The 12,527-nt window shown below is 38.1% G+C and overlaps 1 pseudogene; it reads right to left on the reverse strand.

Moving 5' to 3' along the window:
• Positions 1 to 1,725: 1,725 nt before the first annotated feature.
• On the reverse strand, positions 1,726 to 6,658 carry LOC105471261 (myosin light polypeptide 6-like; annotated as a pseudogene).
• Positions 6,659 to 12,527: the final 5,869 nt, after the last annotated feature.

Consider the following 12,527-nt stretch of genomic DNA (forward strand, 5'->3'; position numbering starts at 1 on the left):
AAAAAAAAAAAAAAAAAAAAAAAAAAAGACTAAAACTTACCCCCTGCCAAAGACTGAACAAAAATTCAGTCCTATAAACAAGAAAAATAAGGAGTCTATTGATGACTACAGAAATCAACTTGTACGGGTCTTTCAACATAATTCTGGAGTTAATGTAAAAAATGAGATCAAGGGAACTTTGTCCTGTCTTCATCAATGGACTAAAATCTGATGTAGTAGATCTAATAGAAAAAGTAAATTAGAACAAAAGACTTTGGCATAAAAGAACCATGGAGTATTGCTGAATACTTTAAATGAGACCTAGAAAACAGGCCATCAAAAAGGCGATTTACTAATGTCACTTGAAATTACCAATCAATCTGCTTCTTCCAGGCATATGGATGAAAGATCATGATACCTGTAGATATGGCCAACAAAAGGTCCATGGCAAAAGCCAGTGATCCATCTTATTCAAAAATAAAAAGAAAGTTTTCTTTAAAGATAACCAAATATGGTGCCCAAGGGAACTATTGGTATCACAAAGTTTCTTGTCTTCCATAATCCTCTCAAGGACTATTCAGCCTAGTTGTTACCAAGGAAAATCATGGAATTACAGACTCTGATGTAACTATATCTACTGTATAAACAAAGACCACCCAACTGAGAAAAAAATACAGTCACTTTATTCAGCTTACTACAGCAAGGCAATCACCACCATCACTAGCATTCAGCAGAGATTCAAAGGCAGGCAGGAAAGGGTAAAGCTTTGCAATAAAAAACAGGAAAGGCTTCAAGTATGCTCTGATTAGAGGTTGTTGGCATGGAGAAGCTGGGCCAACTAGAAATGAGGCATCTTATGTGTTTGGTTTGGGAAGTGTATCTGGATTTCTCTGGGTGATCCCGAATTGGAAGCAGGGACAAAAAATAGGGAAGCTAGCAGTTATTGACCATATTCCAACGATTCTAAAATGTCTTCAGCATTTTAGAATGGTTTGGCTTCCCAGGCAGGTTGCTGCAGAGGTTGTGTTTAGAAAAGTAATTGTTCTTGCAATACAAAGAGATTTTAGATTTTGTGTTTCCTACATGGGTATTCACAGTAATCTAGGGACAGGGAAACACATTTAATGGCAACTGCCACCCAAGAATTTTGTAAGTTCTTGGCACTTACAAAAAAAAAAAAAAAAAGCATCTTTGCCCTTATTATACTCAATATTCTAGGAAAGTAGAAAGCATAAAGGGATGACAAAATTGAAATTAGCCAAACTTCTTATAAGAGACTAAATTGGTATATTTAGTCACATCATCAACAGGTTCAAGCTATTTTTCCACAACATAACTTTTCTCATCCATTGCTGAGATACTAAAGATTTCAAAGAAAGACTGTTTTTGAAGCTCATTGGAAAGAACATTATTGAATACCACTGAAAGCACACATTGGTCAAACTTCAAGTAACAACTTGGCCTTGTTTCAAAATTTCAAATGTCCTGTTCTACTTGGAAATCTGAACACTTGGGTGATCTAAAGCTAAGCTATCCAGGCATCTTCCAGAAGTACATGACATCTTCCACAGACCTTCAGACAAACAGATGACTTCTTGCTGTAGACAGGTTCTTCTTAAGACTCACAGAACAAGGTCCAGATAACTGAAACCATAAATAAACTCATATCCCATGTCCCATTTTTTTAACCTGCATGCTCCTTTGTTTATTTTCCTAGCTATTTGCTTTATTTTCTCCTAGTTTAAGCTTCTAAATTGCTAACACACATTTGTTACTTTTAATTGATAACGTTCCTTAATACTACTCTGTGCATCCCTAATCACTCCTTGGAATGAATCAGTATCTAGCTACAATTCACTTGTGATATGGCTAAATCACACAATCAAACTAATTGTGTTTTTAAACACTTTCCTTTGGGTAACACTTAGTGACTATTACTATCAGTCTCTGCTAATAAACCAGTTGGTTTCCTGAAAATATAAATCAACTACTACCCAGATTTTTAGATGGCAAACACCATAACAGGTCAGACAACCAAAACTCAAAAACTCATCATCAGATCACACTTGTTATGAAAACCAGAACACCTTGCATAGGAGGTAGCCTTCACAAATTTTTCCAGTATTAGAGTTTAGAAAAAGACAAAGAAATAAATAGTGCACGAGTAGAAGCTGACTCATTTTTACAGATCCCACAATAAAGGCTAACTACTAAGTTCAACTTAATACTTGTACTAAAGATCTACCTGTTTATCTACTTTTGATCTACTGTTGATTTCACTTTCTGATACCAAACCAATTTTTCTGAGTGGCACCACAACCCTGTGGCACAATTATACCATCCCATAGGGATATTTTGTCTGAAAACAGATCATTAAACTGCCCCCAATGACACGCATTAGAATTGCAGTACAAAAGCCCATTGAGTACTAGCTGCAAGTTGGACAGGCATGTCCAAACTCATGCCTGCCTTCCAGACAGCTTCTGACATCAACCTGGTTCTATTTGGCACATGAATTTTCCCTCATTAAAAAAATAGGCCAGGCACAGTGGCTCCCGCCTATAATCCAAGCACTTTGGGAGGCTGAGGTGGGTGGATCGCTTGAGGTCAAGAGTTCGAGACCAGCCTGGCCAACTTGGTGAAACCCCATCTCTACTAAAAATAAAAAAGAAAAATTAGCTGGTCATGGTGGCGGATGCCTGTAATCCCAGCTACTTGGGAGGCTGAGGCAGGAGAATTGCTTGAACCCGGGAGGCAAAGGTTGCAGTAAGCCAAGATCATGCCACTGCACTCCAGCCTGGGCTACAGAGTGAGACTCCTTCTCAAAAAAAAAAGAGAGAGAGAGATGAGATGTTTAAATATGACTGAACTCAAGAAGGATAAAGACTGAGCCTCAGTTGGAGACTCAAAACTTTAACAACTAGGGAGATTCTGTGCTTCTTTCTTCTGTCCTCGAGCATCTTAATTGTTTTATAGGCCTAAAAAATATGGTAAATACTACAACACAATGGTTCAAAGATTGATGGAAGAGCTAGATAATGTCTCTGAGACCATAGAGCTCCTCATCTGAGACGTTTTGAGACTGGACAGGTTATGGTTCAAAACAAGATAGCCTTGAATATATTATTAGCCTCTCAAAGCAGACGTGTGCCATTTTAAGGAAAGACTTTGAATTTACATCTCTACAGACCATTTTGGAATCTTTAATATTACTCTAAGGAATAGTAAACAAATCAAAAGTTTAGGTGATTTGGCTAACATAGTCATATCTCATCCTGTGAGCTTTCTAGATTGGGAATGGGATCTGTTCTCTTGTTTTAATTGGACTTGTTTTGTTCCAGGCTTAAAAGTGAATTACAAACTGTGCTGTATTCAAATATGTGATCTCTACCTTAAAGGCTGCCATGCATTCATTGTCTCATCAAATGATTCAACAAGCAATTATGTAGCAGAAGCAACAAGAAAGAATAGCATTTGTTGAAACTGAAATGACTATCAATATGACAAAAGACATACAAACAAAAATGTAGATCTGGATAGATCACCAAAATTATCAATCACAGAGCCTCCACCAGAGAATGATCAAAAAACAGTCTGAGAAATGGAAGTCAAACTAACAATCCTATCTTATCAGAAAATTACCAATCCTGCAGAACAAGCAAGAACACACCACAACATGGTCTGGAAAGAGAAGACTACAAGTTTCGGAATTCAGATGAAAAGAGAACGAAGAAACACTGCATGCCCTGCTCTGTTCTCCCAAGCCAATTAAAAATGACTGCCCCCTACCCATTTAGCCCAATTCATTCCCCATTTCCAAAAGACATCCCAGAGAAATCACCCAATTTATAATCCTAACACCAGATCTAGTCCTGTAAAAAAAAGAAAAAAAAAAAACCAAAAAACAAAAAACACACCCTGTGTAACTTTCCTTTTGTGTACATTGTTGATGCTCTGTTCTTAATGAGGTTTTCCCTCGCTGGGGAGATTAATAATAAATGACTTTGTTTTTATATAAGCTTTCCTGATTATCTTCTTGAGGATTTTAACAGTTCCTGTTTAAGGCTAAGCCTCAAGAGATCGCATCCCCTCTCTTCTATTCGAGAAAACCACTCCAGTATTCCTCCCCAATTTTTCTCCAATTCCTCTCCTCCCAAATCTATTGCTCCAACTCCAACCTAGCTTTTCCAGAGCATTCTCTCTAAAACTGCTCTTTCCAAAGTCGCCCATGACTTGTATATTTCAGAATTCAAAGGTCAATTCTTAGGTCACATTTTGCTTGAGCGATCAGCATCATTTGACAAAGTTGGTCGATCCCTTTTCCTGGAAACAGTTTCTTTACATGGCCTCCAGGATATCATGATCTTTTTATTTCCATATACCTCACTGGCGCTCCAACCTGTTAACATCAGTAGTCCCCAAGTTTTAGTCATAGACATCTCTTTGCTATCTATACCCACTTCCTTAGTAATCTTTACCAGTCTTATAGTTTCATTTATTTGTCGGGGGGCACAGAGAGAGCAAGTTTATTTGGTAAAAGCGGACCAAACATTATCCAAAAGAGACAAGATAGGAAAGGTGCTGTGACAAGAGAGCCTAGAAAGCCTTCAGGCTAGACACAAAGTCTCCCACAGGGAAAGGCACGGGCTCTGGGGAGACTGAGAAGGTCCTTAGCCATGTGGCACCCCACGAACAAGCTCTTCACAGTTGATGCAACCATGGCTGTCCTCATGCCCTGCACTAGCATCTCTACTTCTATCATCTTCTCACCCAGTGTGACAAGGACTTGCCAGATTTCAGTGCCCATCATGGTGCCTTTCCCTTTCTTGTCAAATACACAAAGTCCTTCAACATAATCCTCATAGGCCCTGGTCCCTGTCCTTGGCCACAGCCTGCAGCATGGGCAGGAAGTGCCCAAAGTCCAGCACCTTCACATTCATCTCATGACTCTTGGGGATCCCCAGGACTTGAATCACCTCAGCATCGGTGGGGTTCTGACCCAGGACCCTCATCACATCCCCACACTGACTGTACAGGATCTTACCATCACCTGTTCAGTCAAACAGCTAGAAGACCTCCTTGAATTCTGTGGTCTGGTCCTCAGTGAAGTCACACACCTTGACTGCTTAGCTCTGTGGCACCTTTTCCTAGAGTAATGGCCCAGTCTTACAGTTTTAAACATCATATTTAGTCTAAATACTCCCAAATATTTACCTCCAGTTTAGATTTTTCCCTTCCCTTCCAGTCTCACATATTTATCTAATCTAATCTAATCTATACATGGTTAAATATTAAATTTAATATATTAAAAATTAATAAAATGTAAAATATATTAATAAAAATTAATATTTTAACTATTTTAAAATTAGTTAAATCTATTATATGTGTGTGTATATGTATATATATATACACTCAAACTTAACATGTTCAAAAATGAACTCCAAATATTACCCCCAGATCAACCTGCTTCACCCACAGTCTCTCCCAAATATCCTGGTGACAAGCTGTGACCCGGCACTTTTTTGTTTGTGGGGGGGAAAAAAAAAAAAAAGTCCTTGTCCTTATGGAGCACACATTCTAGTTTAGAACACAGGTAGCTAACAAATAAATAAAGTATGCATGAATGATATCAGATAAGTGCTATGAGAAAAAAATAAAGTAAAATTGTGAGTGCTGGAGTAACATTGTTAAATAGGGTACTCGGTGAAATTCATTAAACGTGGATCCCCAAAACTTGAGCAGGCTGCAAGAATTCTCCTGAGGAATCTCAGGAATGCTGAAAATAGAGTGGGGAGGTGGCTGGGAGGTAGTATGTCTCTCCTAGAAATATGATATGGAATAGTGAGAATACCATAATCAAGGGTAAGAAAGTGAGGATAGGGAATGTGTTTATGAAAAGGTATAATAATGTGTGACAAAAATGTGGCTCCTGAGTCTGAGAAGGTGATGTTGGGGGATAAAAGGGCAAAAGAAAAGGGAAGGCAATGGATCTCCAGAGACACCCAGGACATGAATCTCGGAAGAAAATGATTTGGATTGGCAAATGCTCTTGTTGAGGATACCAAGTAGACCCAAAGCCTGTTGACACACACAGCTAGGGACCTTGGAGTGAATGCTGCTGTCATGAGATGTTCTCCCATCCCTTTTTCTAGTTCCTTAGAAATATCCAGAAAATACTGAATTACGAGGACTTATTAAAAGGAAATCAAACTGTTGATACTTATTTGTATAAAAGTAATCCTTTATGCTGCATTCAATACAAGTTCATCTGAACATGATACTATGCTAATAACATTTACTTCATCTCAGAAAAACGTAAATGAGATTAATCCTCTACTCTTCTTAACCTTTGCTGCACACTGGAATTATCTGGGGAGCTCTACAAGGCATAATTCTTGAGTCTCATATAAGAAATTTTGATTTAATTGCTTGGGCAAGACCTGGACATTGGGACATATTTTAATCTGTCAAGGTGATCCTCATGTACAGTCAAAATTGAGAATCTGAAAGTAATTTTCACTACAAGGTTTGTAATATCTAACTTTTTCCCAGAATTTTACAGAATACTAATAAGAGGCTGTGAAAAAAAAAATGACCCTTTAAAAACTCATCCTTACTGGTTTTTATACTGGTATATAAAAATACATTAACTTTTGTGTCTTAACCTTACATCTAGCTACCTTTCTAAATTAGCTTATTTTCCAATAATTTTTAGGTTGCTGGGATTTTCTATCGTAAACAATCATATTCTCTTAAAATAATGACAGTTTTTGTGATGGTTACTATTAGTGTCAACTTGACCAGATTAAAGGATGTAAAGGATTGTTTCTGGGTGTGTCTGTGAGGGTGTTGCCACAGGAGATTAACATTTGAGTCAGTGGACTGGGATAAGAAGACCCACCCTCAGTGTGGGTGGGCAGTATCCAATCGCCTGCCAGTGTCGGTAGAAAAAGCAGGCAGAAGAAGGTGGAATACGCTGGTTTGCTGAGTCTTCTGGCTTTCATCTTTCTCCCGTGCTGGACGCTTCCTGCCCTTGAACATCAGACTCCAGGTTCTCTGGCCTTTGGACTCTTGGATTTACACCAGTGGTTTGTCAGGGGCTCTCTGGCCTTCAGCCACAGACTGAAGGCTGCACTGTCAGCTTCCCTACTTTTGAGGCTTTGGGACTGGGACTGAGCCACTACTGCTCCTTGCTCCTCAGCTTGCAGATGGCCTGTTATCGGGCTTCACCTTGTGATCCTTTGAGTCAATTCTCCTTAATAAACTCCCTTTCATATATACATATATCCTATTAGTTCTGTCCCTCTGGAGAACCCTAATACAGTTTTATTTCTTCTTTTCCTTTAATTTATTTTTCTAATGTTACTTCTGTCTATCACTACCAGTATAATGCTGAAGAGCAAAGGTGATAGTTGGCATTTCTGTCTTGTTCCTGAGTGTAAAGGAACAGCTTCTACTATTTCCTCACTTAGAATAATGTTTGTGATTTTTTTGTTATCCTTATCAACTTAAGAAAGCTCCTTTCCATTCTTGGTTTACTTTAAAAAAAGTTATCACAAATGAGTAGTGAATTTCATCAAATGTTTGTTTTGTATTTTTCAGATGACTACATGGTTTTTAATAACAGCTTTATTTGGATAAAACTCAGATACCATAAAACCCACCCTTTAAAAATATACAGTTCAGTGGGTTTTTATATATTAACAGAGCTATGCAATGATCACCGCTATTTAATTTTAGAAAATTTTCATGACCCAAAAAGAAATGCTGTACCCATAAGCGTTAATTATCCATTCCTCTTATCCACCAGCCCCTAGCAACCACTAATCTACTTTCTATCTCTATGGATTTACCTGTTCTGGACCTTTTATATAAGTGGAATGATACAATACATAGTCTTTTGTAACAGCGTCTTTCACTTAGCATAATGTTTTCAATGTTCATCTGCATATTTCATCCCTTTTTATGACTGGATAATATTCCATTGTACGGATGTACCACCTTTTTTTAAGTCCATTCATCAGATTATGAACAGCTTGTTTCCACTTCTTGGTTGCTATGAATAATGTTGCCATGAATATTTGTGCACAAATTTTTGTGTGGCTATATATTTTCATTTCTCTTGGCTATATACCTGTAGATGGAATTTGTGGGTCATATGGTAACATTTAACATTATTTAACATTATTTAACATTTTGAGGCACTGCCAAACTGTTTTCCAAAGTGGCTACACTAGGTTATATTCCCACCAGTAATGATTGAGAATTCCAGTCTCTCCAAATCTTCATCAGTATGCATTATTGTCTTTTTCCTTTTGGCCATCCTGGTAGGTGTGAAGTTGTACCTCATTGTGGTTTTGATTTGCATTTCCCTGATGATTAAGGATGCTGATCATCTTTTCATGTGATAATTGGCCATCTGTATATCTTCTTTGGAAAAACACCTGTTCAAACTCTCTCACCCTTTCTTACTTGTATTATTTGTCTCTTTACTAGAGAGTTGTAAGAAGTCTTTATGTATCTTGGATTCCAGGCCCTTATCAGATATATTATTTACAAGTGTTTTCTACCATTCTGTAATTCATTCTTCACTTTCTTGATGGCATCCTTTGAGGCACAAAAGTTTTAAAAATTAAGTCCAAGTTTTTAAAATTAATTAAGTCCAATTTATCTATTTGGTTGTTTTTGCTTGTGCGTTTGGTGTCATATCTAAGAAAACATTACCAATGGTAACAAAGATTTACTCCTGTAAGTTTTCTTGTTAAGAGTTGCATAGATTTAGGTATTACACTTCGGTCTATTATCCATGTTTAGTCAATTTTTATATATGGTATGAATTAAGACTCCAACATCAAGCTAGGCACAGTGGCTCACACCTATAATCTCAGAACTTTGAGAGGATATCATGGGACAATCATTTGAGCCCAGGAGTTCAAAACTAACCTGAGTAACACAGTGAGACCCCATCTCTACAAAAAAAAAAAAAAGTAAACAATTAGTCGGGCATGGTGACATGAACCTGTGGTCCCAGCTACTTTGCAGGGAGGCTGAGGTGGGAGGATTGCTTCAGCCTAGGAGGTCAAGGCTGCAGTGAGCCATGACTGTGCCACCAGGCTCCAGCCTGGGCAACAAAGCAAGACCCTGACTCACAAAATAATAATAATAATAATCCAATTTCATTCTTTTGCATGTAAATATCCAGTTGATCCAGCACCATTTGTTGAAAAACTTATTTTACCATCAAATTGTCTTGGCACCCTTGACTAAAATTATTTGACCATAAATGTGAAGGTTTAATTCTGGACTTGCAATTCTGTTTCAGTGATTCATGTTATCTTTATGCCAGGACCACAGTGTCTTGATTATTGCAGTTTTGTAGTAAGTTTTTGAAACTGAGAAGTGAGTTCTCAAAAATTTTTTATTCTTATTCGAAATTGTTTTGGTTACTATAGCTCTCTTACAATACTATATACATTTTAGAGCCAGCTTGTCAATTTTTGCAACAACAAAAAAGCCAGCTGGGATTTACATAGGGATTGCACTGATCAATTTGGAGAGTATTGATATCTAAACAATATTAATTATTCCAATTCATGAACATCAGTAATAGTTCCATTTATTATTGTCTTTTCTGATTTCTTTCAGCAATGCTATATGGTTTTTAGTGTTAAGTCTTATACTTTTGTTATATCTATTTATAAATATTTTATTCTTCTTAATGCTACTGTAAAGGGAAGTGTTTTCTTAATTTTATTTTTGAATTGTTCATTGCTAGTGTACATGCATACAATTGATTTTTGTATATTGATATTGTATTCTGCAAGTCATTGTTTTTCTAAAACTTGGCAAACGCCAAAGGAAATGTGTGAGTCCTCTATTACTTACTGAAGCCATTTATTACTTTTAATGGCTTTTTAGTGTAGATTCTTTAGGATTTTCTATAAACAAGATCACATAATCTGCAAATTAAGAGAGTTTTATTTCTTCCTTCCTAATCTGCATGACTTTTATTTCTTTTTCTTGCCTAATCATCCTGGCTAGAATTTCCAGTACGATCTTGAATAGAAGTGGCAAGAGCAGATATCCTTGCCTTGTTCCTGATCTTAGGGGAAAAGCACTAGTCTTTCACCATTGAGTATATGTATTTTGTAGATCCCTCCCTTCAGTTTACAAAAGTTCCCTTCTGTATTAGTCCATTCTCATGCTGCTATAAAGAACTGCCCGAGACTGGGTAATTTATAAAGAAAAGAGGTTTAATTAACTCATGATTCCACAAGTCTGGGATGGGAGGCCTCAGGAAACCTACAGTCATGGCAGAAGGGGAAGCAAACATGTCCTTCTTCACATGGTAGCAGGAAGGAGAAGAATAAGAGCTGAGTAAAGGGGGAAGCCCCTTATAAAACCATCAGATCTCATGAGAACTTCCTTAATATCACAAAAAGAGTGTATTAGTCTATTTTCATACTGCTATGAAGAAATACCCAAGACTGGGTAATTTATAAAGAAAAATAGGTTTAATGGACTTACAGTTCCACATGGCTGAGGGGGGCCTCAAAATCATGGCAGAAGGTGAAGGAGGAACAAAGACACATCTTACATGATGGTAGGCAAGAGTCATGTGCAGGGGAACTGCCCTTTATAAAACCATTCACTATCACAAGAATAGCATGTGAAAACCCACCCTCCATGATTCAATTACCTCCCTCCAGGTCCCTCCCATGACACATGGGGATTATGGGAGCTACAATTCAATATGAGATTTGGGTGGGGATACAGCCAAACCAAATCAAATAGCATGGGGGCATGGGGGAACTGCCCCCTTGATTCAATTACCTCCCACCTGGTCCCTCCCACCACTTGTGGGGATTATGGGAACTACAGTTAAGATGAGATTTGGGTTGGGACACAGCCGAACCATATCACCTTTTATACCTAGTTTGTTGAGTGGTTTTATCATAAAAGGATGTTGTACCTTTTCATATGTTTTTTCTACATCTATTGAGATGATCATATGAAGTGTGCCCTTTATTTTATTAATATAGTATATTATATTAAGTTTCAGATGTTGAAACAACCTTGACCAAATTCATTAATGCAAATAAAAACTCAAAAAAGCCTAGAGGCCTTAGCCTACTATACCTGCATTAAAAATTTTAGTTGGGGTGACCTCGGAGCATAACTCAACCCCTGAACAACCTAAACTGAGACCTCACTAGTATAAGTGGGTTAACATACATTGACCCAATAATTTGATCAACGGAGTAAGTTACCCTAGGGAAAACAGCACAATCCTATTCTAGAGTCCATATTGACAATAGGGTTTACGACCTCGATGTTGGGTCAGGACATCCTAATGGTGTAGCCACTATTAAGGGTTCGTTTGTTTAATGACTAAAGTCTTACATGATCTGAGTTCAGACCAGAGTAATGCAGATTGGTTTCTATCTATTTAACACTTCTCCTAGTACGAAAGGACAAGAGAGACAGGGCCCACTTCATAAAGCGCCCTCACCCTGTAGATAACGCTGTCTCAATCTAACAAATCACCATACACCCTACCCAAGAACAGGGTTTGTTAAGATGGCAGAGCCCGGCAATTGCATAGAACTTAAAACTTTATAACCAGAGGCTCAACTCCTCTTCTTCTTTTTTTTTTTTTTTGAGAGAGTCTCACTTTGTCACCCAGGCTGGAGTTCAGTGACCTGATCTCTGCTCACTGCAAGCTCCGCCTCCTGGGTTCACGCCATTCTCCTGCCTCAGCCTCGCAGGTAGCTGGGACTACAGGCGCTCGCCACCATGTCTAGCTAATTTTTTGTATTTTTAGTAGAGACGGGGTTTCACCGTGTTAGCCAGGATGGTCTCAGTCTCCTGACCTTGTGATCCACCCACCTCGGCCTCCCAAAGTGCTGGGATTACAGGCATGAGCCCCCGTGCCCAGCCTCCTCTTCTTAACAATAAGCCTATAATTAACCTTCTCCTACCTATCATTTCCACTCTAATCACTACAGCATTCCTTACACTCATTGAACAAAAAATCTTAGGCTATATACACCTACACAAAGGACCTAACATTGTAGGTGCCTGCAGACTGCTTCAACCATTCACTGACGCAATAAAACTTTCCATACAAGAACCTTTACAGACCTCAACATCTACATCTACTATCACCCTTTACCCTTTATATTATTGCTCCAACCCTGGCCCTTTCTATTGCTCTCCTCTGTGAAGTCCCCTCTCTATAACAAATCCCCTAATTAATTGTAATATAGGCCTCCTATTTATGCTAGCCACATCAAGCCTAGCCGTCTGTTCTATTCTATGATCAGGATGAGCATCTAATTCAAATTCATACTAGCTCCTACCCCAATCTTAATTTAAAAAATAAATCCCTGCTCTACAGAAGCAGCCACCAAATACTTCCTTACACAAGTAACCACATCTATAATTCTCATAATAGGTATCCTTTCCAATAACCTGGCCTCTGGACAGTGAACAACAATAAACACTATTCATCAATTTTCATCCTTAATAATAATGGCCCTAGTAAT

The sequence above is a fragment of the Macaca nemestrina genome, chromosome 4 (assembly GCF_043159975.1).
Source record: "Macaca nemestrina isolate mMacNem1 chromosome 4, mMacNem.hap1, whole genome shotgun sequence".
In the NCBI taxonomy this organism is placed as follows: domain Eukaryota; kingdom Metazoa; phylum Chordata; class Mammalia; order Primates; family Cercopithecidae; genus Macaca; species Macaca nemestrina.